At 56.5% G+C, this 23,720-nt stretch overlaps 1 protein-coding gene across 11 annotated transcripts in view; it reads left to right on the top strand.

The window, feature by feature from the left end:
- The window catches only part of BCOR (BCL6 corepressor), a 113,620-nt gene that overhangs the window by 60,605 nt on the left and 29,295 nt on the right, over positions 1-23,720 (top strand). Inside the window, exon 1 of one of the 11 annotated variants that reach the window (XM_019747886.2) lies at positions 7,736-8,139. The exons of 2 other annotated variants lie outside the window; for them this stretch is intronic. The gene's annotated coding sequence lies outside the window, so the exon portion shown is untranslated. Of the gene's footprint in view, positions 1-7,735; positions 8,140-8,241; positions 9,094-9,541; positions 9,871-9,925; positions 9,947-12,254; positions 12,603-23,720 lie in introns of those variants that run through there. 8 more of the 11 variants (XM_074323205.1, XM_074323209.1, XM_074323210.1 and 5 more) reach the window with 8 other exon arrangements.

Here is a 23,720-nt window from a genome sequence, read left to right as displayed (position 1 = left end):
CCCGCCGAGTCGCCGGCGCTGGGCTCGGCCGCCGACTCCCGCCTGCCTCCGTAACAGCAGAAAGCGTGCGATTAGCAGCCAGCCAGACAGGCGGGGACTCCGGGCCCGCGGGGCCGCCGCACACGCCGCCCGCGGCCGGGGCCCGCGCCCCCCCCCGCACCCGCCCGCCGGGTAATCATCCTCCTCGCTGCAGCGCTGTGTGCACTCTCATTAGAGCAGGGAGGCTTTTCTCTGCGCACTCGCTCGGCTCCCGCTGGCAAAACAACGCCTTCCCCGGCCGGGCCCTGCGCCAGGACTGCTGGGGAGGGCCGGACGGGGGAGGGGGTGGTGAAGCAGGGCGAGCAGCGCAGGTCATTTGGGCCGCCCGATCTCCTCCGAGCACGGAGGAGATGGGTAGAGTCCTTATGCCCTCCCCACGTGGGGTGGTAAAGCCCGAACCCCGTACCAGACCTTTCGTGGGGGAGGGGAGTTGCCGGTGCCGCCATGACCTACTCTCGTCCCCAGCCCGAGGCTAGAGTGGGGGCCATGGGGAGATGAGTGTGTCTGGTTTAGAGAGCGGGGGAGGACACCGGGAAGGCTCCCAAAACAGGTTTTGCCCCATCTGTCTTGCGAACGACCTCTTAAGGCCAGGAGCCCCATCCCACGGGAGGTGACCGTTCAACCCTCAGGAGACCCCAGTTCCTAGGATTCAGGCTTGATCGCACAGAAGGGGTGAGAGATGGGGGCGGCTGAGGGGCTACTCCTGACCCTGAGCTTCGGAGCCCCATTTTCTCCGCGATCTCTACACACTACAGTAGGCTGCCTCTCCCGGCACCACGCGCCCAGCTGCAGGGCCCGGGAGCAGGTGTTCCTGCCCGGCCGGAGTGGCGGCTCCGCGCGCCTCCCGTCCCAGCTGCGGGGCTGGTGGGTGGGTGGGGGGGGGGGCTTATGGCGGTTGGTGTAGAGGGAGGTCTGACTGGAGCACGAGAAGGGTCCTGAGGGCTTTAATGGGGATGCCCCAGGGCGAGTGCGGCCGCTGGGGCCAGGAGGGATCGAGGATGAAGTGCGGCTGGCCCACGTCAGGAACAGCCCTGGGGGCCAACGGACGCTGCTCTGGGTGGCGCAAGGGCTTCCGGTCCCGGTGACTGCGGCGGCGGCGAGGCGGCTGGGAAGTTCCCGGGGCGGCCGCGAGGAGCACCCTCCCCTGGCTGCCGCCGCCTCGCAGCTTTCGGAGCGGCGCCCTAGGAGCCTTTCCGAGTCTGGCAGCGCCAGTCTGGGCTGGCGCGGGGCTGGGGGCTGCGAGATGGTCCCAGCCCAGCCCCCAGCGGGGAGGAGGAGGCCGGGGCCAGAGACCCCGCGGGAGCTGCGGCGCTCCTCCCTGCCCCTCCCCTCGCCGCCGCCGCTGATATGGCGGGCACGTGAAGCGCAGCTCGGCGTCTCGGCGCCAGCCAGGGAGCGGCCTGCCCCGCCGGCTCAGCTTACCCGCGGGCCCAGGAACGCGGAACCGAGCCTGGCCGGGCCCCGCAGAGCCCGCGCCCCCGCCCCACTCCCAGCTCGCTGCGGCCCCGCACCCCTCTGCGCCCAACCTTGGGGCCGCGCCAGACGACTCGCCCGAGGGGAACTCAGGCTGACTAATGGGTCGCTTGTGGGCCTTACGTGAGGCCCGGCTGTCAGCGGATGCCCGCTAGCTCGGCGCCTACGCCGCGCGGTCTGGCTCTTCGGGGAAGGGCGAGAGGAGGGGTTTCCCCGCTCGGCGGTTTCTGCTCCCCGGGGACAATCCGGCCGGCCGAGGCTGGCCTCGAGCTTTAGATTGTGCAGCCCGGCCCAGAGAGGGCAAACTCAGTGTGTGCCCGGCGCCAAGGTGCGAACCTGGGATGGGGGATGAGGTGGGAGCTTTGGAGCTCTGAGCCGGAGGTTCGCGCAGAGGCTCATCAACTTGGTCTGGGGCGCCCGCCTTGATGTTAGCGATCGGGGCCAGCCTCTGGGGCTAGGGGTAATTTACTGGCCGCCCTGCGGGCTTGGAGTTCAATACCGAAACCTCCTTCAATACAAACTCATCCGGAAACCCCTTCGTGAGATTTTTGTGCGGAAAAAGAATTTTTATAAAACTCCCCGAGAGTCCAGTTCGGCTAAGTTAGCAGGTTCTGGAACGTGTGATGCCTTCTTCCTTTCTAGGGGCCTGTAAAAATCAGTTTCTTATTATTTCGCATTAACAACCACTTCGTGTTGACATAGGACTCTCCCAAATATAACTACCTGTTTAGTTTCAACACACGAGCGCGATGGTGAAACACAAACACGTAAGAGTAGGAAAACCCAGCTGCGAGCTTGGGGCTGGATGCAGGATAAATCCTCATCACGCATCCCTGGTTTTATTCAGCCTAATTACACTAGTAATCCTGCCCCCCACGAGAAAGCCTGAAACCCTGGAGTCGAGGTGCGACTTTTCCTGGAGAGCCCCGCCAATGGGAGGAGGGCTGCAGGCGTAGAGGTGGGTTTTAAATGTCACTTCCAAATGAAAATGCTTCCCTTCAGCCTTTTTCTTTTTTTGATGCAGTTTTTGAAAGGAGCATTTTGGCGAGATAAGAAGTGACCGATCAAAATCGCTGAGGGGAGGTTGTAAGCAGCCGCTTTGCCCCAGCTTAACGTTATCTTATCTTTCGCACTTGCATGGCGGAAAAAAAATTGGCTTATCTTCATCCCCACCCCCTTCTCGCCTTAATTGCTAAAAAACACTGGTGTGTTAAACCGGGAGGAAAGAGGTCTCTGGATCGTCTGTGGAAAAGGAAGATTCAAAAATGTGGGCGCCTGATGGAAGCAAGGATGGCAGGATTTATTCTTTTCCCCAGGCCTTTCCTAGTACATCGTAGAGTTGCCAGTCTGGGGTGGAAGGCTCGATGGCCAGATTTGGGGGGGGGATTCTGGGGGTGGCCTTGGGTCCTTTGGCTTCCCTAGGCCTCGCTTTCTCGCGCTGCGTTTCCCAACCTTTCCTCCCCTTCTCCTCTCGAAAGCTGGCGGTGGGTTTCGGATTGAGGCCTCTCACTCTGCCTTCATCTTCCCTCACCATACATCCTCCTTTTGGGGAGAGGGATGCAAGACTGGGATGCATGGCCTGCTGGAAATCATTAAAATATATGCGAGTGTCTGCAAACACACTTTTAAATCATGGCGTTTCCCCTCCACGCTGGTATATTTAAACTCCAGAGCGAGCTGGATCTCCTCCCTCTCAGTCGTTTGTCTGTGTCACCGACAGGCCGCTAATGGCCGGGCTTCCAGGCGCTGTGCATTATGCATTAGCCTCCTCCCTCCGCCGCACACAGAAGGTTCTGTCAGGCCTCGCAACACAAACCACCCCGCGTGCCCCCACCCTCCGCACTTGCGGCCGGTGGCTGCGCGGCTGCTAACGCACTGGAGACACAGGGATGGGGAAGCATCATGCGGGGGGGCGGGGGGGACGGGACGAAGGCAGAGCAGAGTGGTCCCAGAGGGGGAATGGGAGCGGGTAAAAGTGCCGCGGATTAGGCCGCTTGGATTCCTCACCCTTGCGCCAGCCCCCAGCTTTGCTCCTGGCTGCGACCTTCCTGAGACACAACCACCCCGCGCCACTCACCTCTGTGCCTGACTTGGTGGGGACCTCAGAGGTATTTAGAGACAGATCAGCGCAGCGTTTCCATTTGCTAGGCCGTACTCCCTTCCTGCCCCGAGCGAGGAGTTAGCGGGGCTTTCTAGATGCCTCCGGTCTCCCGGGTGGTGCGCCTCCTCAGGGGTCCCGCGGAAGTGGAGGAGTTAAACGGGATCCAAGATGACTGGGACGGAAGGCCGGCGTGCTGGGTCCGCGGCCGAGTAGTTTGATGGTTCTCGGCCCCTCGCCGCCGTTTCCCCCCACTGTCCCAGGGCGGGTAAAAATAGGAGCTGGGGGCGCCTTGCTAAATAAGCAGCCAGGGCGGGACGCGGCGGCCGGGTTTATCTGCAGAAGCGCGGCGGCTTCGAGGGCTCTTAAGCTGGTACCAGGTGGAGTGCAAGACCGGACCTCCCCGAAGCCGTCTGCATTTATGCTTATTCCGCTGAAACCCATCTACCCAGCGGGCCCCTCAGTGTAAACAGCAGTTCACCCACTGGTCTCTGGGTTTGGGGAGCTCAGAGCCTGACACTAATGGAGCCCAGACCAGAAATTCCGAGAGGCAGTTGCTGCTACCCCGTTGGGCCTGCCTTTTGGACCCTCCTACCCAAATAGCCCAATAACCCTTCAAAAGCTAGGCAGAAAGAGCCGCCATATTCAAGCTGGCCATCCCTAAGTCTAGAGGTCTCCTGCCATGGAAGGCAGCTACCCTGAGATGTCCCGGATAACTGAAATTCCTATGACAAGGATGCCGTATGTTTGGAGCGTGGGCCAGCTGCTCTTTTAAGGACCACTGGGTAAGCCCTGAGTTCTTTTACAAAGTGACCAGAGAAGATTGTTAGTGTGGGTGTTTGTGTGTTTCTTAAAATAGTTAACATTAATAGGCTGGCTCACAGTATGTAAAGTAAAAATACATTATCTGTAATCGCCCAACTCCCATCTATTCCAATAACTAGTGTCATAAATGAAAGAACAGCCTCTGAAGGGCACCATTGGGGGTCTACAGAGCTTTTATCATTTAGATCCTACACATGTTACAAACAATACCCCCCCACACACACACACATAATGTTGGGATTCCAGGGTCCCCAAACACTAGGTAAGGTCCTCACCATGGGATGCATGGCCATTTCCCTAGGCCTGGACAGTGATTCAAAGTGTGGAAAGAGGCCTTGGCAGGCCTTGCACAGTCAGCCTGGCCTGAAAACGGCGGCCGGGCTTCAGGCCTGCTCCCTGAAGTGCCTACCTGCTTGTCCAGTTGCAGAGCCTGGATAGAATCTAGCAGGAGAGTGCCTGAGAACCTGAGGTTGAGCCCTAAGTTTTAACCTGGTAGACCCTTCCAAGGGGACCAGAGGTGGGTGGGGGAAGGGTGGCCCACCACGGCTTAATTCAAGCACCTTTCCTTTCGGAGCCTGTTTCTTTATTTCTCTACTGCCTGTGCCGCCCCCCTTCCCTTGCTGGTACTCGCTGACTCTCTCCGCCTCCTCTGCTTTCATTGAAATCCTCCCCTTGCTGAGTGCCTGGTATGGCAGCCTGACCCTCAGGTCAGCTCCTGAGGGGCTCATAGGAGATCTGGGAAGGAGGGAGCAGGGTAAGGCCCTGGCTGCCAGAACACGCTGCAGGCTCCTCAGTGTCCCAAGTTCCCAGAGCCCCTTCCTGAGTGGGACCTAAGACAGGACTGCCCTTCATGAGAGTTCTGCTTCTCCCTGGAACAATTCCAACTAACTGGACCAATAGGTATAAACTACCTCCCTTCCCCTCTCCCCTCTGTCTTGGAGCACCTCGGGAAAAATCTCACATTTTAATTCCCAGTGAGTCAATGAGCACCCCCCCACACACACACACACAAACACACACACACTCATGCCTCTTAGAATTCCCTTAATAAGATATTTTTAAAATCCCACAGAGTTGGAAAATGTGTCCCTCGGAGATGGAAGAGAAACCCCTTAATCCCACCAGCCTGTACGAGTATACCTTGGAGGCGAGACTCCTTTAAAAAAGTGTGTGAATGCTGCAAATTACGTCAAAGGCAAATTTACTGGCCTGTTTGTCTCCAGCATCAAATTTCTCCCACAGTCAGCCTTCCTCTATGCCCCTTCGCATTTACAGTGTGCCCCCTTCCTATTCATTTTAACCTTAGGACTTTTAAAGTTAGACAAACTAGCCCCTTTGTCAGCAGCCCCGGGAGGCCACAGGACTCCAAGAGACTGCAGGCTCCGAGCTCTCGCTTGGTTCGGGGATTTTTCCAAAAGTTTTGTACGGTTATATGCAATTCTTAACTCCGGGATAACCCTGTTCCTGGGGGGAGAGTTGGGGAGGCATGGGAGGGGGAGAGAAGGTGGCCGGGCACAGGGCCAGGGTCTCTGTGGCAGCCTAACCAAGCCGGAAGAGCCTGGCACGGCTCCCCACTCGCCCAGGCCAGCTCTCCCGAGCGGCTCACAGTGGCACAAGGGGCCTTCTTGCCTGGAACCACATTCAAGAGAGTTTCCCCACAAATACCAAACTTCAGCCTTCCCGGTTATTTTAGATTTGTTTTGAATAAAAGGAGTCGCTTCAAAAAGAAATGCTGCTACAACACATAACCAAAGGCCTTTTCTCCAGCTGCGTCTGTAACTCGCATGCGTTCAGTCTAATAACTTTTAATGTCTGGCCCTAAAATGTCTTTATAAAAAATAGCTTTACAGCATAATAGTCCAGGTGTCTTTCTGCTTGTTACCGGAGATTAAAAAAATGTGTGGGTTAGCTTTCAGAGACATCCACCTCCAGAAGGACGGGAAGGAAAAGGCGTGCATTCCATCATGCAGGCGCAGGTCCTGCAAGTGGTGGTGGCCCAGCAGGGCTGGGCACTGCTCGCAAGCGCACTTTCCTGCCTGTCTGTCTTTTGCATCAGTTGTTATAAGCAGCTCTGGAGTATAAAGATTTAATTCTGCTCAAAGTTTCAGGTTTCAAACGGTAGAGATGTTTCACTTCTGCTTTGAAAGGGGCTGTTTTTATAACTATGTGCTGAGAACTAAAACAGAATAAATAAAATCGCACCTAACACCAGTCCTGCAGTCAGTATTAAGTCTAATTTTTAAAAGGGATCAGCTAGCTAGAGCTGTCTTGGCCTTGACCTTGACTTAGTAATCAACTTGAGATGCTTTTGATTATTTTTGGCATGGAGACACTCCAGGATATTTTAAAACTTTCCGTGTGGATTTACAAGCCACCTCCATTTCGGATTGATGTTCTCATCGAGCCTGCACCATCTTGTTCTTAGGCAGAAAGAGACTCCCCATCCCCAGCTGAAAAGACCCTAGCGAGGAGCCTGATGGGGTCACCTTTTGCCGCGACGTCCGGGTCCGCCGTTTGGGTGCGGTTAGGCCGGAACACCCCTCCCCCACTCCCACCCCTTCCCGCCAGCTTCTAGAACTGGGCCTTCTCGGCTCTCCCCAGAGGCTCTGCGCTCCGGGGAGGCCGGAACCTCGCCTCTCTGCTCCCCCTCCCGTCTGCCTGCCCCTGTCCTCCCCCCGCGCCCAGCGCCGCGCCGGGTGCGCTGGAGAAGCTCAATACGTGTCAATTGAATTAACTGCTGCGGGCGCGGGCTGTACGATCAGCACGACGTTACCAAGTGGAAATTTATGGGGCGAATGGTGTAAGCCAAAAGTTGCTCCAGGTCAAGGAAAATAAAACGCGGGAGATAATCTCCCGAGGCGGAGGTTAGGGGCCAGGACAGACCCTCCAGCCATCTGAGGTGCACACTGTGAAATGCCCGCGAACCAGCAGACACTCGGGCAGATCTCCGCTCCCCTACCGTCCCAACCCCTCCACCCCCGCCTCCTCGGGCCCCAAGGGCTGCCTCTTCCACCCCCCATCCCCGCCTTTCCAAACAATTCCCATAGAATTGAAACGTCCGGGGAACTCGGGTGCGGAGTTCGGACGGAACGGCCACTGGTGCCGGTGGCGGTGTTTTCAGGTAGTTCTTGACGCCGAAATGGGAAAAGGCTCCTCCGGGAGGAAGGGGCACCCCAGGCAGGGAGTGGGCGCCGGCGGGCTCTCGCCAGACTCTGCTTGGTCTCGGAAGGGACGCGCGGCCGGGAGAGCGCAGCGCTGGTGGCGAGAGGAGGCAGAGGCGGCTGCCACTGGGGTTTGACAGCTTTGGCTGAGCAGAGTGCGAGGCGCTTTATGGTAATTGCGGTCCTCCACTGGCCTTCTGGGTAGCGAGGGGAGTCTCGGCGCGCGGCTGGGAGAGCCACCCCCGCCGCCCCCCATCTCCTGGGCTCGGGATCTTCGGGCCAGCCTCGCCGCCGCCGCCGCCCGAGTCGGTTTGGGGCTCGCCCGGGACGCGCGCCCGGACCGGGTGTGCGCAGCCAACTCGGTTCGAGCGGGGGCGGAGAGGGCCAGGGGCTTGGGAGCCACCACCCAAGTGGTCCGGGGTTCGGACCCCGAGAGGCGAAACGCGCCAGGCCGGGAATCGGTGACGTCTGGGGCAACTCAGGAAAACCTTTCCTGAGGAATCACCCCTTCGAAAGCCGACAGCCTAGGCGCCGCAGCGGAGGGTGAGCCGAGGCTGGGGGAGCTCAAACTTGCGAGAGCTGGAGGAGGCGGCGGGCGGGCGGCTGTCGCCCGAGCGCTGCGCCTGAGGGGGGAGGGGAGGCGGCTGCTGGGAGGGAGGGAGAAAGGGCGGGCGGAGGGAGGAGGAGGAGGAAGAGGAGGGAACGGGGAGGGGGGACGCGTTGGGATCGCGGCGTGCGGCGGCAGTCGGAGCCCCGGCTCCCAGCGGCAAGGTGAGGCAAAGCTACGCTCCTGGTTGAACGCCGGCCGAGCTCAGCGGCTGCGGAGGAGACGCGCCGGAACCCAGACCGCGACCGAGAGCGGGAGCGAGGCGGGCGGCGGCGGCGGAGGGGGAGCCCGCGAGCCGCCGGGCGGGGAGCCCAAGCCGCGCTGTCGCCGCGCAGGGACGACTTGGCCAACACACACACACACTCTCACACACACTCACACACACCCAGCCCGAGCGGGCGCTCGCGGCGATCCATCAACATGGCGCTGGGGCTCCTGCCCGAGAGCGGGCGGCAGCAGCACTGGCGCGGGAGCTGCTGAGCCCGACCGAGCCCGGCTTAGCCGCGGGAGCCCGGAGGATCGCTGGGGGCCGTCGCCACCTGCCCGGAGGCTTTGAGCCCGCCCCGCCCCGCCCCCACCCCGCTCAGAGCCCACCCCTCCGCGGGGCCGACCCCGAGGGCAGCCGGCTGGCAGCAGACGGCGAGGGAGGCGAGCGAGCCAGGCGCCGCGAGCAGGCTGCGAGCAGCCGGGGACGGCAAACTTTGCTGCTCGCCCCGCTTCCCCGGCCCGGCTCCATCTCCGCTCGCTACTGTAGCCACCCCACTTTGCCCCCACCTCGCACACCTACCCAGCCGCCCCTGGCTCCTTGCCGCCTCGACTCTGCTCGGGGGGGTAAACTTCAAAGCGCCGGATCGCGGGCTCTCTGCTTACTCCCCGGCCAGGGATTTCAGGTCAGTGCCCGGAACACCTTTCCCCGGGGAGGGCGGGAGGGCGGGCACGTCGCGGGTTGCAATCGGCCCCCTTCCGCGGGGCCCCCACCCGCCGCCGGCTGCTCCTCCGACTCTCTCGCGTACCCCACGAAGCTTTCGTCTTGCATTTCCCTTTAGCTGCTGTGCTCGCTTTCGTTTTTATTTCTTAGGTCTAAGTTATTTAAAATGCAGCCAAGTTAAGCGGCCCCGCGTGGGCACCAGGCTAGGGGCGCGGCGGGGGGCCTGCCGCCTCCCGGGGGGCCGGGAAGAGAGCAGGGAGTTCGGCGAGTGGAAGTTTGCAGCCTGTATGTCTGCGTGCGCGGGAGCGCGGTCGCCGCTGAGTGCTGCGAATTAGGCGCGGGAGGGAGGGGGGAGAGCTGGGCTGGAAACTGGGAAGCTCGGCACAGCGTTAGCTCGCGAGCAGGAAGGGGAGGGCGGCGGGCACCCGTCTGCTTTCTTTTTCGACTCGGGAAAGAACTGTAAAAATCCCCAGCCGCTGCCGCTTCGTCTCGCCTCTCCGGGGGCCGCTCGTTCCTCCTAGTGGAACGCGGCGTGTGCGGGCGCCCCCGCCGAGCCGAACTCGACCTGCCGCCACCGCCGCTCAACTCGAGAGGGGAGTCCCGGGCGTTTTGGGTTTTTTTTGTTGTGTTTTTTGGTTCGCCCAAAAACGCAAATCACGTGGATTTTAAAAAAGAAAAAACTACTAGGAAATCGACCAGAGCGAGGGGTTCCGACTCGGCCAGTCCACCCGCCCGCCAGGTCAGACGCTTTGTTTTGTAAATGTTTTTGTAAAATCTCTATCCGCGACCCCCTTCCACCTTCTCTCCGCTTCGGGGTAGGTTTTAAGTTCTGAGCCCTCGGGGTTGGGGGTAGGATGTGCGGGGGCGGTGGAGGGGAGGGAGAACAGGGTGGTGTGTGTGGGGGGGCGAGACCTGAGCCCTCCGCTGGGCCGCGGAGATGGTGGGAAGCCCTGTAGGGCATGTGCGAGTCTGTGACCGAAGGAAGTTGGTCCCACTTCGAGGGCGTGCGGCGCTGAGGCGGATGGCGAAGAGGAACTTGCGCACCCAAGCGCGATCCTCGGCCGCGGCGGGGAGGGCGAGGCGCCGCGGGGCCCGCGCTGGGAGCAGGCAGGCGGCTGCGCTGCAGAGCCTCCGCCAACTCGGGGGCTCCGGGCGGCGGCGACGTGCGCCTGCTGTTTACGAAGCAAGCCCTGGGGCGCCGTGTTAGGAGCCCGGCGGCTCGCGGCACGCGGGGTGCCGGCGGGCTTCCCGGCGGCTCGCACACTCGTGTGGGCACATCCCCGGGTCCCCGAGATGGCAGAGTCTGGTCGCGTGTAGGCCGAAGCCGGGCGACGCTTAATTTGCTGTTAATGAATCTTTTCCAGAAAGTCCGTGATCTCCAGCTAGAGGCTGTGAGAGTGCCTGCGCGCGAGGGCGCGCGCTGCCGGCGTCTGAAGGGTGGGGGGTTGGGGAATGGCAGAGCGAAGGAAGGGGGAGGGTTATGTGTATTTAAAAACAAACCTTAAAAAGAAACCAGCGCTCTTCAAATAGGTATTCGCACAGCCTCGCTGTGTCTAGACTAGACAGCTCAGGGTTTTAGCTGGGGTTTTTTCTTCCCTTTTTTTTTTTTTTCTTGGGTGAAGGTTAGAGGAGAGGTTCTGGTTTTAGGTTTTCTGGGTAGCCTCTTGGAGAAAAATCCTTAAAATTAAAACGTCCTGGGAGTAAACCTGGGGAGGAAATGGCCCACCCCAGAAGGTGGTGGTGGGTGGTGAACGCAGACAGACTTGGGTATTTCTAGCCGTCTGACACTTCCTGTGGCACTGGAAACGGACACCACGGGCCGAAATCAATCCTTACGAGGTGTTGGATTCGGTTTTGCCAATAGAATTGCTTGTGGAAGGCATTTTGATTGTCGGCCTCGGAGACTCCTTCCTATACGTGGACACTTGGAGAATACCTTTGCTTCTCGACCCTTTCCACTCCACTGCCGACCTGTTATCTGGTCTGGGCTTTACAGTATTGGTTCTTGTGTTTATTTAGGGCATGATTTCACCGCAAAGAGGAAGAGGGGAGATGGCGGTGATTAATATGCCGTCCAGGTTTAAACCGAAGCTCGCCTTCAGTGTGCGGGTATATGCCGCCGCTTACCAGGATCGCCTGGGGTAGTTAGAGGAGCGTGTGGGGTTCGGGCGCCAGGCGTTCGGCGGGCTGATCCGGGCTGGGGCTCGGACGGCCCCAGCGCTGTCCTTTGAGGCGCTGTCACCAGTAGGTGACTGAGAGTTAATTAGGAAGTGTTCTCCGGATCAATGGGCCGCACAGCTCATTAGCGATTCTCTCCAGCTCTTTGCAGGGCCGGCCGGGCCTCTGCCTCCCACACAGGCCGGGGCCCTGCGTCCCGGGCTGCGGAGAGTGCCACTGGGAAGTGGGGAGGGCCGGGCAGCCAGGGGCGACAAGGAAGCCGAGTGTAACTTCGCCGGTGGCGTGTTGCGTGCGGTGCCGCGAGGCCCACGCAGCCCGCTCTTTCTTCCTGCTCTTGGTCGCCTCGACTGTGTCTTTAACTCGCTCCGGCTCGCGTCGCTGCCTGGCTGCTCCTCCCCGCCTCCCTCGCCTATCTCTTGTTCTCTAAGCTCGACGCCTGTGCTCCCCGCCCAGTTTGGGATTAGACAAGATAAAAATAGGACTGCCCAGCGCGCCGAGCTGTGACTGTGCCCCGGCAGCCGGGCTGGCGGGAGCTCGGGGGGCCGGGGAGGACCTGCGGTGCGCTCGGGGCGGCCCGCGCCAGTAGGCTGCCCCTTCCACCCCGCAGGCGCGGTCACGCTTCCCAGGCTCTGTCCGCCGGGAACCGTGCGGGCAGGGGGACCTGGGCAGGGTCTCCGCGCTCTCGCGGGTGTTGTTGGTGTGCCTGTGATAGATCGGTCTAGACAGGCATGCAGGCTCCCTCCCGGCTGAAGGACGGGAAAGGGGGGGCGGGCCGCGGAGGCGGTGGCTGACTCCCGTGAGCAGCGAGTGAGCGAGCCAGCCTGCGGGCCCAGCGAACAGGGTGGAGGGAAGGCTGCGAGGGTTTCTCTTAACCCTTTAAAGGCGGTGGGGAGAGTGTATCGGGTGAGGGCAAAAAACCTAGCAGAAGAAATTCCTGGAGGCATAGTAGCGGCTTGTGAGGGGGGGTGCAGGAGTCTGGGCCTAGGGTTTTCCTTTCTCCTCTGCTTGCACGCTCACATTCTGGTGCACTGGTCTCGATTCTTCGACAAACCAAATGCAGCTGCTAGATGATCTAGTTTGACCCGGTACTTCTCAGTGGGGGTGTGTGTGTGAACACAATGGGCACCCTCCCTTAAAGGAACTGAGTTTGGGAGATGGCAGATGTAGACCCTAATGAAGTGGGAGATCCAGTATGGGAAGGTCTGCTCAGAGCTCTAGTCAGTCGGGTGGGGCCTCTGACCAAGACTGCTGCAGACAGAAGAACCTAGCCTGAAATGCCAGGCCACTGTACAGGTATGCATTGGAGGGAGCAAAGAGGTCCTTGAGTTGTCTTTATAAATACACACTTTTGACCATGAACTTGTGGGGAGCTAGAATCAAATGTGTGCTGGGAGACCACCTCCAAACAGGAGTTGCACAGTGATGTGTGTACAGGATCTATCATTTGTATATACATACATGGGATCAATATTGAATTGGCCTAAAAATTTCATACAGCTCTTCAGTCATTGGTTTAGTTCTTTCCAGGGGTTGAAATTAGTGGGTGGGTTACCCTATGTATGAATAATTAGTAGCACTCTTGTGTCCTTCCCCTTCCTCTCAGGGTTTGTGGTCTAGGGGATCTTCTGCTTACATTTACACTATTGGTCTGGCTTGAAAATGAGTTACCCTCTAGGCAACGCAAGAATGTAAGTCGTGAGGAGGTGTGTGTGTTAGACAGGAATGCTCAGATTAAGATGTGTACCTGGATGACATGTACTGAGACAAATCAAGACACTTGGGCTCTGGTGCCCACAAGGAACAGGAGATACATGAGAGATAAAGAACTGGTCAAAAGAAATGTAAACATGGATTTGCACGTACAGAGACCTACATAGCGATATTCTAAGAGAAAATCCCAGATTTTGTTGAGCTGGAAACTAGGGCAGAATTTCTGTAACTGATCCAGAGACAAAAGCCCATTTAAAGGTGTGAAGAGGGTCCCTTGGAAACAGAAAAAGTATTTATTTGCATATATGCTTAGAAACACCAGCTGAATGACAAAAACTCAGTTCCTGAGGAGGACTTTCCTGAGGAGTGAGAACGTCTTGGGCATGGAAGTGTGGGCCACACCACCACTTTCGCACCCTCATTCACAAGGAAATAATGTGTCTTTGGCTAGAAGGAACCTGAAGGCAAAGCAGCCTAGCTAAGCAGCCTAGCATTCGCTTAAGGGTGAATGGCCCTCGATTATTAAGATACTTCTGGTTATAGTTTCTTCCCGTCTAGAGGGGAGAGGGAATGTGTTGTGCAGGTAGGAGGATTTCTAAGAGATTTTGAGTTCTTGACCTTGAATGGATGGAGGGTGGAGGAAAGAGAAGAGGAGCTTTCTACTTTGGGTCAGGAGAGAGGAATGGAAGTCGCACTGCTAAACTGTTTGCTAAGGTGGTGTAGGGCCTAGTGGACTGATAAAGACAGACCATAAAGACAGAACCTGGAGAAGTGTGAAGTTTCTTTCATTTTGGTGTGCTTTCTTTTTTTTTTTCCCCTGGAGGAGACCTTGCAGGGACAGCCTGCATAGCGTGGATTAGCAGGCATCTCTGTGACCCCAGACGCACACGTGTAAAGTAGACTAGGGTTTGGTTTGCCCGTGGTGTTGATTTGCCGCGGTCCCTCTTTGTCTGAGCCCAGCCAGGAATTCCAGCTTTTATTGGGAAGACTGCACTCGGGTGGAGCCCTCGAAAGGTCGGGCGGGGCAGGGCCGGGCGGCCGGCTGGGCGGGAGGCTCGCAGGCAGCACCGAACCCCAGGACTGTCAGGACAGCCCTCTGGAGCGCCCGGCAGCCCTGACAAAGCCATCTTAATGGTTTCCTCGAGGGCGCCGGGAGGCCCGGCGGGGTTGGGGACCGCGCGCGTCCACTTCGGCCGCCGCGCCTCACCCCTCCCCCGCCAGCCAGAGGCCTAAAGAGATCAGATGGCCCTTTGTTAGGCCCCAGGGTCACACCCGTGCCCTGGGGGCCGCAGAGGGGCGGGAGGCCGGTGCTCCAGACGAGAAAGGACCTTTTTGCTTGCAGGCCTCAGCCTCGCCCAGTTCGGGGAGGCAGAGGCCGGCCCCAGCTGCTTTGCCAGTGTGCACCGCCCGTAGGATCCGTCTGTGTGCAAAGACGGCTTCGCTGCTGGGGCCTGGGTGGCGGCAGCCGAGTTGAGAAGCAGCAGGGTCAGAAGTGGATGGCCTCCTCAGGCCGCCTTCCGGGGTGGCCAAGCCACCTTCGTGGCCTGCACTTGGCCCAGGATGTCCACCGACTTCCTGCCTGGCCCGACGGCTTTCGCTAGTTGTTCCCAGTGTATTCCTCAGGAGGGGAGATCTGACTTGGTATTGAATGGAAATTAGTGAATGATGCTTTTTACCGTATTTCTGTAGACGGCCCCCCCCTTCCCAGCACAAGCTCATCTCCGCCTGCCCTCAATGGAGGGTCTCAGAAATGGGGGTTCCCACTTGATATATCTCTCCAGCCAACAGCACCTGTCAGCATCCACGGACTCGTATCCCCGCGATTAGACTAGCGGGGAAGTCCGCTAGGAGAAGATCCTGACAGCATAAAATATAATTTGTGATCTAAAAGACAGTTTCCAGTATAATCTCATTATGCACCACAGACTCCCGGTGTTATTTTGTGGAAGGCGGACAATGATCAATTTACATTGACCCGGGGCTGGGCGAGCTTTTAGATGGTAATTGCCATATTGATTTGCATGCAAAAAGGAGACCTGCTAAAATTAAAGACCGGAAGCTAAATTAAACTAAATTTATTGTCTAGGTGCAAACCAGAGGAACTATTGGGGGAGGAGGATGGATGAGTCAGGTGTGGGGGGGAGAGCAGGTGAGAGGCCCCAGAGTTTCAGGTCACAAATTTGGGAGCAATGTTTGCCCTTGTGGTTTCATAATGTGAGGAGGGGACTTGTTTAGGGTGTGGGGACCCAGCGGGAAAAAGTTATAAACAGGCACTATTGCATTTAAGGCACTGAGGTCTTTTAATACTAATAGTAACTGCGAGGGGGAGGAGAGGTTTATAGGGTTATAGGGGTCTTCCTGCACCATTTCCGGCACCCCCCCATTTCTATTGTTCTACCCGATCGCTCGCAATCATGCCAGGGACACCCAGAACTCTTCCATCTGAAGAGTTAAATTTTTTAAAAAGCCTCCCATAACCCTTGCCGTCTCACTCCCTCCTGCTCCCTCCCTTTCCTCCCCCTTCCTTCCCGAGCGCGAGGTCCTTCGGGGAACGCGTGAGTGTGGGGTGTACTGCACGCGCGTCGCGGGCAGGCTTGGAGCGTCAGAGGCTGCAGAGTTCCTCCCCGGACGCAGCCATCCCTGGCTCGGCGGGACGCCGATCTCTTGGAGAAGCCGTCCGCTCCAGGTGGCCAAAGTGGGGGAGGGGGCGTCTGCCCGGGCCACAATCTCGCGGTGCCGGGGGTGGGGGGTGGAGGGTGTCGCCTCCCTTAAGGTTGGAAGGGCCTGCACCGAGCTGGGGGGTGGGGGCCGGAGGCGGGGCTGGAAACCCGGTCCCGATCTCCGAGGCAGAAAACTTTGGAAAAGAGCGAAAGCAAGCCACTCCCAAGCCGGGAGCCGGGGGAATCCGGGCCGCGGGGGCTTGTTCGGCGAGCTAGCAGGGTGAGAATCCGGCGCCGCCATCGCCTCGGTCCCTCCTGCTGCGCCCAGGCCCTTGCCCGTTCAGTCGCTCCTGGAGCCATTTCGCACATCCGGAGCCTCAGCCTCTAGAGGAGCAACCGGTCGGATGCCCCTGCGGGTCCCCGTCCCCAGCGAGCCGAGCTGGAGACAGCCGTCGGGTGTGGGTAGTTCCCGGAGCATCTGAAAGCCTGGGGCAGACCTGGAAATTGGGGATAGGCACCGACACCTTGCTTGTGGGACGAGAAATTGGGGAAAGGAAAGGCCTTTTTTTGTGGGGCCCCCCCGGGGTCCAGTAAGGCCCGGCATCTTGCAAGCCACTTGCATCTTAATTCGGTCCCCCACCACACTTGGGCCCCAGGAGTTTTTCTTTAAAATCCTAGGAAAGGTAGGAAGGTGTAGGCACTCTTTACAAAGGGCTCTTGCTCTATCTAGATATTTTCACTAACTGCTTTATGTGGCAAAACTAGGGTGGCAAGGTGAGTTCTAGTGCCAAGGAGCCAGCACTTTTTGCAGAGACCTGAGAGTAGTTACCCTGCCTATTCTGGGCTCCTGGAGGAGGAGAAAGTGGAGCCTTGTTGGTTCCAATGTAGGGAGATGGGGGGGGGGGAGTGTTGCATAAGACTTAAAATGGCCTGAAAGGTGACTAGGTGTAGGAGCATCTGGGTTCCAGGCTCCTTGTGGACCAAGTTGCCTAGGTGTTAAAGGTTATCCTTTTACCCTGGAGTTGAGTAACAAGGCCTAAGGAAGCCTTCCGATCTTGTAGGGGATTTCAAATGGCACAATTAGACCAATAATTGGCTCCTCTCCGCAACTCCAGGACTGAGTTTGACCGTGGCCCATTTTTACTAGCTGTGTGACCTTGGGGGCAAGTTATTTATGGCCTCTGAGCCTCAGTAAGTTTCTTCATTTGTAAGACTGGGAATAATTATCCACCTTAGGATCAAAGAAGAATGCTTGGCACATAGTAGGCCCCCGAGGATTAGTGACTGCTTTGAATGACTGGTCAATGTTCCTATGGGTTGCTCTTCCAGTCCCCTCTGCCCCTGAGACCACAGTCTGGGGACCGAGGAGGCAGGTTAAGTTCCCCTCCCAGGGTATCCCCAAGGATATTTCTCCAGCTCCACCTCCATGAGTTCTCTCTCCCTTTGTTACAGTTCTTTGCATTCTGCATTTTAAAGGGTTCCATATGAAAGGACTTGGATTTTTTTCCCCCTAAGTGGGATCATTAGATGGTTAGGAATTGATTCCAGAACCGGTATCTGGGTGCTCTTTGGCGAGTCTTTCCATCCTTTTGGGGGAGGAAACAGCAGTGGCTGGAAGGGAGAGACCTGGTTGGAAGAGGTGAAAGGGGGTGGCCTGCTGCAAAGGCCAGAGGTGCTGTGGTTTGTTTGATAGGGATTAAGTCCGGATGTTATGAGGGCTCAGTGTGGTTTTCAATAAAGTCTGCCAGGGATTGCTTCTTTTATATCGATATGTATTTAAAAAAATTACTAGCATGAGAAGAAAACCAGACCTGTATGGATCCAGGCCGGTAGTAAGCTACTGTGATCAGGTTTCCTACTCAACTCCCAGAGGGGAAGTCAGCGTTTGATTGAAGCTACACTTGGTTCTTGACTCTCAGGGGATGCCTGCTCTGAAACAGGAGCCCTCCCTTTCTCTCCTCCTCCCCCCCCTTTCCCTTCTTCCCCTAAAAGCCTTTGTGCTGAAAGAGCTTCAGTAGGCACGAATCCCTGGTCCCTCTCTAAAGAATGCCTTCCAGCCTTTGCTGACATTGTTTCGTGAACAGTGGGTTTTACCAGGCCAGCAGTTTTACCCCCATCTTAGCTCACTATTTTAGAGGTATAGCATGTCCAGGATGTGCCTAACTGTGGTGCTGTCCACAGTGTGTAACCAGGGCCTTGCCTGTCACCTGAAGACACCTTAACCTTTGCCCTGGGTGCCCCCAGAGTGGGGTGAAGGTGGAGAGAGCCAGGACAGGGGATTGTTGTTGAGGGTCTGTTTGTTTTTTCAAGCAACAGAGGCTGAGGTGGAATGAGGCAAGTCTGAGAGTATGTATGTTCCAGCTTTGGTGTAAAACTTGGTTTAATTGGAGAAACTCTTGGGCATTTAACAGTTCTGTACAAATGCAAACTTGAAATAGCTCTAGGCCTAGGTCATTTAGGAAAGAATAAATGAAGTACAGAAATCTCCAAACTATGTAATTCCTCGAATTGTCTGCCCTTCCATAAACACATGACAAGTGCCAAGGCATTGCCAGTCAAAACACCCATGGAACCAACAGCCTCCACCCTTTGTATTTATTATTTTATTAACAGCATTTTACACAGCATTTAACAAGCACAGCCTGCTTGCTTTGCACCCAGACTCTTAGCAGACTAAGGGGTAGAAAACGTCTGGGGGTGGAGAGGAGTGGTCTCTAGGGGAGTTTTCTAGCTGGAGAAATCTATCAGATGGGGGAAGGAAAAGTAGCATTTGGGGGTGGTTTCTGCTGGCCCCCAAGAGAAGACAAAAGTAATGCTTTGGAGGAAGACATCCCCTCTCTCTTCTCAGGAGGAAAGTTGTGCAGATGTGGTATATCTGGGCAACCACAGATTCCAGAAGGTGAAACCAGGTCTGTTTCATGATACTCTGCCCATCAGTTATTGGTGATTTTCAAAGAATAAGTATTTGTCTGCTATCGTTATTCTATATCCTGGTGGAAAGTTTATAACGAAAAGTAATGCCTTTCTTAAGTCATAAAATGAGCCTTGTATGATTATTTAATTAAAATCTATTTAAGGACCGATTAGGCGTGTAATTTGCGCTAATAATGACGATTATGGAAATGTTCGACTTAACCAAAAATCATAAAGGAGACATTTTGATCAGTGGGGCGGCCAGTAAGTATTCAGGGAGTTGGACAATTTCCGAAACACAAGGGGCTACAGAAAGCGCAAAGCTGCTTGAACGCTGTGACATGGCAAGAGAGCTGCAGGCCTCCCTGCCTAGACCCCAAGCATGGCCTGGGCAGGCCAGCCCATGCTTGCTGAGCATGGAAACCGACCCTGGGAGTCTGAACAACCTTTATTCCCAGCTGAGGAATTGGGGGAGGGGCGCTTTCCCAAGCCACCAGGAAGAGAAAACTATGGGAGCAGGCTGATAAACCACACCAAAACCTCGGTGAAATGGCTGTGCTCTTTTGCTTTGACAATAGTCAGCGACAACCGCATACTGCCTTGGCTAGCCTTGGCTGAGCATGGAGGGGTGGGGGGAGGGGGGGTCCCTTGTTCCGGAGAAACCTGCCAGCTGCTGGGCTTGGTGCGAAGGCCGACGAGGCAGACACAATGCTGCTGTTGTTGGTTTGATCTCGAACTGTGGATTGTTAGTCTGGCTTTAACTATGTGGTAAGGGGGGAATGTGAAGGCTGTTTACAGCGAGTGCAAATAATGTGACAGCTGTTGGTGCACGAGCAGCGCTGCGCCTCCTCGGCACTTACACAAAGCGCACACTATGCAGGCCCTCCGAGAGCTGCAGAGGTGGCCACCACTTTCTGGCCAGAGAGCGTCCTCAGATGAGAGAAAGCTCAGCAGCAAACCTCCCCTCCCCCGCCCCAACACACACCTCTGGCTCCCAGGATTGGGGTGGAGGTGCAGGATGGTTTGTGTGTTGTGCTTTAGGGAATTTGTTAGGCAGAGGAACTTGTTAAGAGGGAGAAGGCTCTTGGGGTCATGAGTGTCCCTGTCTGGAGGGGTTTGGCCAGGATCTGTGGACCTAGGTCCTTAGACGCTTATGACAGGATTTTTAAGATTTGGGGAAATAACTTTCAGTAAGCTTGTTGGGAAGAATGTATTATTAACTGAAGGCTTTCTGGAAATTGCAGAGGCTCTGAAGACCGTTGTTCCCCTCTGAAATAGCCCCGTTATTTGACAAATTAGAAAGACAGGCAGGCGCTATGTGGACCGTTTCCCCAGATTGGAAATCTAAGTCTGTGGGTTTGGGACCCAGAGGGGGTGTACTGAGTAGTAGAGGTGCAGGTTGGGTTCTGATTACCCACATCCCCTTAACCTTCCCTCCCAAGCCTGCCCAGTTTCAAGAGGGCATTTGCCTTTAGCTGCAGGACTCAGAGGTGGAGTCCTGAGGTCTGCCCACAGCGCCACCCCCTCTGTGACTTAATCAGCTAGAAGTCCACAGCCATGGGCCTTTTCTGAGTTCCTGGTCCCCTGCCAGGCACTCCAGGGAGGTGCCAGGGTGGGAGGGAGAGCAGTTGGTGGCAACAGTCACCCACCTGGGCCAATCCTGGAAATGCCTGGATGACCAGGAAGGTGGGTCTGCCTCTTGGCTGTCCTGGGGCAAGCTGGGTGTAAAAATAGTTCTCTACCCCCCACCCCATCCCAAAGTTGAAGGCTTCGCAGCTCTGGCCCCTAGGGTTTGGGGGGAAGGGTCTTTTAGAGCTGACTTAATTCTATATCCTAACCTTTTCTATGTGACTTTGCTTGGTTCTTGGGTGTACAGCCTACAGGATGTCTGCAAATTGAATCTCCCCCTCCCCCCCCATCATGCCCCACCAGGTCTCCACTCCGAGTTTTAATATGGACTTCTACATCTAGTTGGGTTCCCTAGTGGGGAGCTGGGAGATGCTTCTGGAGTGATACATGAACTTCGGTGCCAGTTCTATAAATTGGTCTCTTTTTATGACGTGTGCCATTTTCTGTAGGAATGTTGCTTGCAAAACGAGTTTCGCCTTGGAGGAAAGGCGGAAAGATAAACAAGCCTGCAACGCCAAAACACTGGCAGTCTTTCCCTCCTTCCAGCTCTCTTAAAGCAGCCGGGCTGTATTTCCAGGATTAGACTCCGTGCTTGTGAGGAGGGACTCTGGTTGGCTTTTTTTTCCCCAAGCAAATGCAAATTAGAGAAAAATAATTTTCTTTCAACGATATGCAATGTATTAGTCACTTGTTATCGTGCTCCGAGGCAGGCCTCATTTGCGCGTCTGCCAGCTCGCTCACATCTGCTTGGCGCTGTTCGGGGCATTTTAACCTTGGCGGTGTCGTGTCTAGTCCCATGGATCAAGGAGGAGTAATTAAGCTCTGAACAGCCAAAAAAATTCACGGGCCCTCATTTATGCCGCACTTGTTCCACACCTTTGTTTGGGGTGTTCTGAGTTCCAAGATTGAGTAGCAGACATGGGGTTCCCATTGTTCCTTGTAAAGAAAGTGGGTGCCCCTCTCCTCCTCTGACCCTTATCCCCAGCCTTCCCAAGACCCCCACGCCGCTCACAATCAGCAAGGAACGCGGGTGCAGACCACAGGGGCCTGTGTTTTATGTATCTTTTATTCATAAAAAGTTCCTTTGTGCTTCCTGTGTGTACTAATGATAGCTGTTGTTAATAGCCTTATGGTATAGCTTGTTCCTTGGGGGGGGCATTAAGTGTGTTTTATAACTGCAAAGCTTTGGTGGACACTCCTTCTGGAGTTGTGTGGATCGTTTATTCTGGATTTGCCCCCAGGTTGTGTAGATGCCAAGTAGGAACCCAGCTCTGTAGAGACTAGACAGAAGAGGGTGTGGGGCTTTGGGGGTAGAAGGAGGGGAGTGAGGGTGATTAATTGTATTCAACCTAGATTTCCTGTCCTGGGCCTCCTCCTGTTGGGGACACCAGCTTCCAAATGGGCCCCCCTCTTGCCATTCACACATAGTTGTGTGTGGCACAACCATAAAAGAAAGTGAAAGGAACAAAAAGCATGAGCAGTGGCCTGGACTGGTCGGGTGTCTGGGGGGAAGGGAAGGGGAAGTGTCCAGGCGCTGGTCCCTGAGCTGACCCGAGGCCCTAGCTCTGCCTGGGGGGGGGGGGGTTGCATGGCGGCCAGCCCAGGTTGGGCAAGAAGTCTCTTGCTTGGTCGATGGTCAATCCTTGCTGGTGCCCCCCCTCCCTCTTTACAGCTGATTACACTTGGCTTGCATTGTGGGGGCAGGGAGCATCCACGGAGAGCAACACTCCAGTCTGGTCGGAAGGGAGCCCAGGATGATTGTGGGAGGGGTGTGCAGTACCCGTTCCCTGGGTGGGCTTGGCTGGCAGTACACCTGGTTCTCCATGCGTCCACCCAAAGTTGCTTTTTGTCAGAGACACTAGCTGGGACAGAAGGTGTGGCGGGGGCTCGGGAAGGGCACCCACAGAGGAGGGGGTGGGACTGGGGAACTAGTGGTTAACCTGGGTCAGGGGATTGCCGGGTTTCTGGAAGGCCAGTTCCAGCGCTGCGGCGGCAGCGAGGAGGGGCGGGCCCCGGAGCCACCCGGGTGTGTGTGGTGGGAGAGAAAATCCCTTTGTTGCTGACTGATCCGCGCTGGGGCTGAGGCGGGGGAGGGGGTGCCCCTCCTCTGCTCTCACTGCCACTGCTGCCCAGAGCCAAGTTCACTCCCGAAGGACCTGAGTGGCTCTCTACTCTGACCCAGGCTCCCTGGGAGGAGGCAGGGAAGGTGCTGGTTGCTCAAAAAGGTCAGGACCTTGCAAGTTCCCCGTCGTCCTCTCCGTCCCTCCCTCTCTCTCCCTCAACCCCCCTTGCTCTGCAGCTCAGTCTGTTACTAATGCAAAACTTGGGACATCGGTGGGGATGCCCCCAGAAGCAATGGCATGGCTTGGAGTGTGCCAAGAGACAGTGCTTGGACTAGCTGGATCATTCCTCCCAACGCCCATGTATTGCAGGGGGAGAGACCTCCCTCAGCCATGCTCCTGGAAGCCTGTGGCCCTGCCCAGACTGGGGTATAGGGGGGCAGCCTTGGGGTCCTCCACTCCCTAATGCTATGCACGCAGGAAAAGCAGCTCAGGAGGACCTGCCCCAACATACATCCGGAAGAGCTTTTCTCATCTCCCACCCCCTTCCTAAAATAACTTCTTCACCACCACCCTCTACATACACACACAGACACACACACACACACACAGACACACACACACACTTCTTTGACACCAGTAGAGAAGTGCCGCTGTGTGTGACTCAGTCTGCACTTGGAGCAGCCCCAAGAAGGACTCCCGCGTGGTTAGCTTTGGGCTTCGATGAAATCCACACAACTCTGCTGAAGGTCACTCCTCCCTGGCCTGGCCCCCTCTATGTCCTTGCCTCAGCCTTCTCACTGCCACAAAGAAACTATGCAGCAATTCTGGGGTTTATTACACAGTATGTTTAGTGGAGTCAGATGCTGTTTAATGGGGTTTAACGTGACCTGTACCAGCTATTGCCAGGCGAAACTCAAGTCCATAGTGCAGTTTAATCCTCTGGAAAACATGGTGCCAAATATTTACAGATGGGAGAACCAAGGTTGAAGAGGTTCGGCCACCTGCCCAGAGACACACCGTGCGAGAGAGTGAGAGCTGTCAGGATGTGGTGACCACATTTTCGCATGTTCTCCAGAGAACCAGCTATGCAGTGAGGGAGACCCCTTTCCTCAAAGAGGTCCCCAGCCCCCTGTGCACTGGCTGGGATCCCTGATGCCTGCTCTGCCTTCTGAGCCAGAAGCTTCCATAAACCTGTCCAGGTCTTCTTGGTCACTAACTAGATAATTGTGTGACTGGGCAAGGGTTCCTAGTGAGAGAAACCGGAGGAGAGCACCATTAGTGCTTGTGTGCAGCATGGGGGTTGGGATGGTTTGGTGGTGATGCTTTCCATTTTGTCTGTGCCATTTGACAAGTGTGATGTGCAGACTTGAACCGATTGGCACCCTAAGGGTGGAGGCAGTAGAAAGTGGCTTGGTGCCAGGAAGAGCCGGGGTGGA

This window comes from Rhinolophus sinicus, chromosome X (genome assembly GCF_036562045.2).
Source record: "Rhinolophus sinicus isolate RSC01 chromosome X, ASM3656204v1, whole genome shotgun sequence".
Taxonomy (NCBI): Eukaryota; Metazoa; Chordata; class Mammalia; order Chiroptera; family Rhinolophidae; genus Rhinolophus; species Rhinolophus sinicus.
Note: the sequence above shows the minus strand (reverse complement) of the source record. Positions and strands in the feature narration are given on the sequence as shown.